The sequence below is a fragment of the Leguminivora glycinivorella genome, chromosome 9 (assembly GCF_023078275.1).
Source record: "Leguminivora glycinivorella isolate SPB_JAAS2020 chromosome 9, LegGlyc_1.1, whole genome shotgun sequence".
NCBI classification, from domain to species: domain Eukaryota; kingdom Metazoa; phylum Arthropoda; class Insecta; order Lepidoptera; family Tortricidae; genus Leguminivora; species Leguminivora glycinivorella.
This window is the reverse complement of record NC_062979.1, coordinates 7,210,046-7,215,945: the sequence shown is the minus strand read 5'-3', so window position 1 is coordinate 7,215,945 and position 5,900 is coordinate 7,210,046. Positions and strand designations below refer to the sequence as shown.

At 39.0% G+C, this 5,900-nt stretch overlaps 2 protein-coding genes across 2 annotated transcripts in view; one reads left to right on the top strand and one right to left on the bottom strand.

Annotated features, from left to right (window-relative positions):
* The window catches only part of LOC125229619 (methionine synthase reductase), a 309,939-nt gene that overhangs the window by 147,811 nt on the left and 156,228 nt on the right, over positions 1-5,900 (top strand). The gene's annotated exons all lie outside the window — the stretch shown is intronic.
* LOC125229828 overlaps positions 1-5,900 on the bottom strand; it is a 184,220-nt gene that overhangs the window by 137,802 nt on the left and 40,518 nt on the right. The window lies entirely within an intron of this gene.

Below are 5,900 nucleotides of genomic sequence, written 5' to 3'. Positions count from 1 at the left end.
TTGTGTGTCAATAACTTGTCCTATTCCACTGTCAATGTTCACGCTCATGGGGCAAGTGCCACCGATGCCTCATCAGACTGACGAGCGGCTGCCGCTACAGGTGTTTGTAGAGGGCATACAATTTAAGTATATGAGAATATTTTACAAGCTGTGAGTAACGTTCAATAAACGTATTTCATCCAAATGTCTTCTGTCATTTCTCCTATCAAGCTGTCAAAGTTGACAACTTAGCACCCTTGAAACGAGTGCCACCAATGAAACATTATAAATAATAATATAGCGTCTACCGATACTGGTTTGTTTAGAGGGCATACAAATGTATGAAAATATTCTGCTGGTGGTAGCTAACGATTAATAATGAGCGGCTGCCGCTACAGGTGTTTGTAGAGGGGATACAAGTTTACGAGAATATTTTACAAGCTGTGACTAACGTTCATTAAATGTATTTCATTACAATATGTGTAATTTTAGTCATCCTATACTGCTGTCAAAGTTGACAACTTCACGGCGATGACGCGGGTGACACCGATGCCTCATCAGACTGATGAGCGACTACCGCTTCAGGTGTTTGTAGAGGGATACAAGTGTATGAGAATATCGTACAAGCTGTGGGCAACGTTCAATAAACGTATTTCATCTGTGTTAGTAATGTCTCTTCTTATCAAAATGACCTGTCAACTTCACGCCCATAAGGCACCCGCCTGCCCACTGCCACCTTCACAGATGCTACATCGGAGTACGTAGCCAAATTCAGAAATGATTATGATAATATCGCTCTTCTGTATTGGCGCGACAGAGCAAAACTGCGTTTTGATCGGCGTCTAGCCTCAACGATTGTCATTTTGGCTAGGCCGGCTGAGCGACGAGAGACTGGTCATTTTGAAAGTTATGGCTCGTTAAATAATAAACGTATTTAAATAAATAATAAATATTATAGGACTTTCTTACACAGATTGACTGTGGCCCACGGTAAGCTCAAAAAGGCTTGTGTTGTGGGTACTCAGACAACGATATATATAATATATAAATACTTATATACATATAGAAAACATCCATGACTCAGGAACAAATGTCTGTGCTCATCACACAAATAAATGCCCTTACCGGGATTCGAACCCGGGACCGCGGCGTAGCAGCCAGGGTCACTACCGATTGCGCCAGACCAGTCGTCAAAAGTATTTCATCTAGATGTGTCAGTAATTTCTCCTATAACCTCACACACACTACAAAATACAGTCATAGATTCAAACATCTGTTTCGAGTCTCTCACTCAGTTACTAAGAATGCCGTAAATAAGAAAATCAACTTTTGAACAAATAAAAATCTTTGAATCTTTGAATCTTTGAATGTTAAAAATGTAAGAATGTAAAATAAATCAAAATGCATCAAACCCAAGCAACCACCATTTACCGATAAGAGGCAAATGGGTGCAACAGGTCCGTAATTCATTGCTGGCAACCTTTGCAAGTTGATGTTTCCTTTTCGCTTAGTTAACGAACTATCGAATTTTCACAAGCAAATTGTTCAGGCATTATACCAGAGGCCGTATTCGACTCACATTAACTGTCAAAAATGCATCATTTCGAAATCAACAGTGGATATTATTGAATGTTAATTTTATCAAGTGTTGATTCGGCAATTGTACAACCTTAATGTAATATAATAATTGTAAAAATAATGTACCTAACAGAATTTTTTAGTGGGTGGTTTTGGTTTGGTGATCACACTTATGACTTAATTGTGGATTGCAAATAACTAATTTTGACAGGTGATTGTACCTAAGGGCCCATTTACACGAAGCGAGAACCCGCATATGAGTTTCACTAGATTGTTTTACCTTAACCTGCCGCAATGTGACTGAAATCGTATGACAGATCGGGCATCGTGTAAATGGGCCCTATTTCGAAAACTTTCAGTTTTATCCGCATCTGCGGAGGATCAATACGATACGTCAGTTTCGGCATGTCGAATAAAGCTTCAGACATTAAAATTTCAGTAACTAGCTATCTCGCGCACTTTATTTACATGAATAAGGACGTTTAAAATAGTGGTTAGTTTAGATAACGAAACTATCAAAGCTTAACTTTTAACATTATTCGTAAGCATGTAGATAGCGCAGTGTAAAATGGAATGAGAACTGCGGGCTTAGCACGCTGGTTTGAAATAGCCTATCGAGTTAGTGCTTCCTTATCGCACCTACCTAGATAGGGACACTTGGAAAGAGATGGAGGAGGCCTTCACCCAATGACGAGTTTATCAAAAGGAGATAAGATACATACAAGAATATACATGTATAGAATATAAATGGCTTTTTTATTTATTTTACTTATTTATTTTTATCGCACCTGCAGATAGTGCGAAAAGAACGCACCGACCCAATAGGCTATATCCCGCGACCGTGCTTGCCCCGTCCTGTACACTGTAGATTACGAACACAGAGAACCTCCTATAGAGTGGCAGTCTTGTCATATTTGGTTCGCGATACGAGTCACCAGTGTTTGGGGTGCGAGGAGCGGGCGGGGAATGTGTTAAGCGCGCTGTGATTGGCCGTTTCAAGGACGGCGGGCAGTCGCGCCAGATGAAAAGGGACAGAAGTATGACTGTCCCTCTACTGACGCGTAAGTGGCCAATGTAAGTTGACCTATGCCGGCTCTGAATAAATTATAAATATGACTTATTTGTGGAATGTAATGCCGTCTGTTTTTAAATTTGAGCTTCTTGTTACCTTTCCACACCATTTCACACTACAGGTGGACATCTTTAAGGCATCAAAATACCCTTTTCCAATTTTTTTGTGCGAAAAACACGCGCTGCTTTCGGGTCTGTTACTTGGTCGATACTGATCGGGCACGGCGAGCGCCCGCGCTTATATCAGTGCAAATACTAGGAAGGCTGGCCACAGCGAGTCGTCTTGTAATAGATGTCTATAGGGGTTGGTCTGTGATTACGAAGTAAAGTAAAAATTCTCGCACATTGAAATTCATGATTTTAGAACTATAATTAAATACTACCTACGAGTACGGTACTTATACTTATACAGCGCGTAAACCTAATAAGGGCGATAAATGAAACCAGGCATATAATTCAATATTGTTATCATTAATTAAGAAGTGTTTTTGAGTTACTCTTAATTTTCACCCCATAATGAGTTTTTGAAAAATTTGCCAGCAGCAATGTACTGTAAACGTGGTTGCGATGACAATCAATGACAACTGTCAACGAGCGTTAAACGCGAGTGTGTTTGCATTACGTTGCGGGCCGAATTAATTTGTATGGATAAAAAAAATATTTAAATTTTAAGTAAAAGTTATCTTATTCCATTTTTGATGTCCTATACTCACCACCGTTAAGAGGTTCGCCCGTATTAGGTTTACACCCTGTATACTTGATATTATGGGCTGTATTTCACCTCTGGGTTTAAATATAATGTCAAATCGACCCCTAAAGCCTGACCTAAATACATGACTACGCGCCATCTTGCGGAATTTCGTTAGAACTATTTTCTTAATACCAAACTGAACTGTCACCCCATACATCAGACAGCGCCCTTCTGACAATAGTCTATATATATATGACGACGATCTGGAAACCGCTCGGTAGTGATTTCGCTGAAATTTTTTATGTGGGGGTTTTCGCGGGGGTGAAAAATCGATCGTAAGGGCATTTAGATGTGAAAACGCGATATATTTTTCGAGTTTTCTAGCGTTTCATATGTTTTCTTTCGCGTTAGTACACGTAAAAAATATGTCGTTAATCGTCGCTTAGTTTCGACCGCTTAGCTCAGTCATTTGTCGGTCTAATGTTGGGGCAGATAGATCAGGTGTCAGGGTTTGAATCCCGGCCAGAAATTTTTTTATTTTTTATTTTTTTTATTTATAAGAGCTTTTTTTTTTGTCTAAAACGTGATATATTATAAGTAGCGGAACCGAGCGGTCGCCCAGATATTTTCCTCCTAATTTGAGCTCGTGTCATGCAGATCCGGATCCGCGTTTTGACGTCGGTGGCCTATTTCACAATAATGACAATTCGACGACAACAACGTATAAGGTACAACCAGCATTTGTTTTTTTTTCAGAAAATTGCACCTTACCCACCAACGTGCAAGGCGCTACCTGCTACAAAAAAAATCGCAGATTTCGCCTTGTACGTTGTTGTCGTCGAATTGTCGCCCGAGAGTGACACATCGCCGTTAATTGCCTGTTCAACAAGGGAAATATTGACGCTGAGTAACAATGCAACATTTATCGACCCAGAAATAGGCACAGAATTGTCAGTGTCAAGTGTCAATGTCACTGTGGTGGAGTAGCCCACAGAAAGGGTCGGAAATTAATCATATACGTAGGTAACATAAGTTAAGAGGTAAATATAGCATTTCCTTTATAGTAAAATTAATTAAAATCGTTATTTGTTTTACAAGGGGGTAGAGTTGCTGTTTAATCGCACGTGCCAATATTGATACCCGAGCAAGCGAAAGGGTCCAATATTAAACCGCGGGCGTAGCGAGTGGTTCAGAATGTGGATCTTGAGCGTTGCGAGGGTTTCAAGGCACGTAGGTTATGCAAATTTTGCCACTCAGTGAAACATAATTTTCACCACATGAACACGAGGATTTTTTTTTAATATTATTATAAATGGACTTTCTGTTGACCACAGACCAGCTAAAGGCAGAATTGGCCTATGATGGAGTGAGCTCGCCCAGAAAATACCTGTTCACTCTTGATTTGAAGGTTGCCGGGTTATATGAGCTCGGAAATACAGCCGCCAGCAAGGAATTCCATTCCTTGACAGTGCGCATAAGAAAAGAAGAAGCAAAGCGCTTCGTGCGAATATACCCACATGTAAGTACCTATGTGTAAAACATGTAACTGTAAAAGATGAAACTAAATCAAATTCATAAATTTATTAACATTTATAATTCAAAATCATCATTTAAACGTCAGTCCTACCAACCATTGCATGTTAATGGTAGTAGGCACACTAGGGTATTTATCACAAATGGGTATTTATCATATATCCCAAAAATGTAGGTAAATGTACCTAAGCACCAACGTCCAGCAAAAACGAATAAAAGGGGTAAATAGAAAGTATTGCTGAGCACTGGGGTTAACTGTCCCACGTTTTTCAGCGAAATAACTTGAGTGTGGAATAAATATTGTATAGATCACAGGTGTAAATATAAAAATGTAACGAACGAAAAGACCAGTGAAATGAAACCTGAAAATGCCTGTTAAGCCGTGGCCCTGAGTTCGAATCCAGGTAAGGGCATTTATTTGTGTGATGAGCACAGATATTTGTTCCTGAGTCATGGATGTTTTCTGTGTAAGTAGCGTAAGTACCTATACACCGTGTTTCACTTAACACTAAAAACCTGAAAACTGTTTGTTCAGAATCGAGAGTAGAATCGATTGAGGTATATCTTGATGGGGGTAATATTTTTGTTTTAATTTGTATTATTAGTTATTGTTTACGTGCCCATTCTACAAATATAAGTATGTATAAATACATGCATTTATCTATTTAAGTAAGTATATCGTCGCTCAGCACCCATAGTACAAGCTTTGCTTAGCTTTAGGACTAAGTTGATCTGTGTAAGGTGTCCCCAATATTTTTTTTGTTAAAAATTGTAACTTGTTTACTTAGTACGTAGGTAGTGTTGTACCAAGCAAAAACAATAAAGTCAGTACGGGTAAGTGTGTCATACGGGGATAAGTGTGATACGTCCCAATTTTTTTTTGCGAAATAACACCATCTAAGTTGAACATTGATTTCATACTTGATTGATTTGGTTTTTCATTTAAATTGCTTTCTGCTACTATAGCCGAAATTCTAGATATCGTCAGCATTATGCAGTAGGCTTGTACAGAAGTCAAGGAAATATAATAATAACAAAACCTATGTCA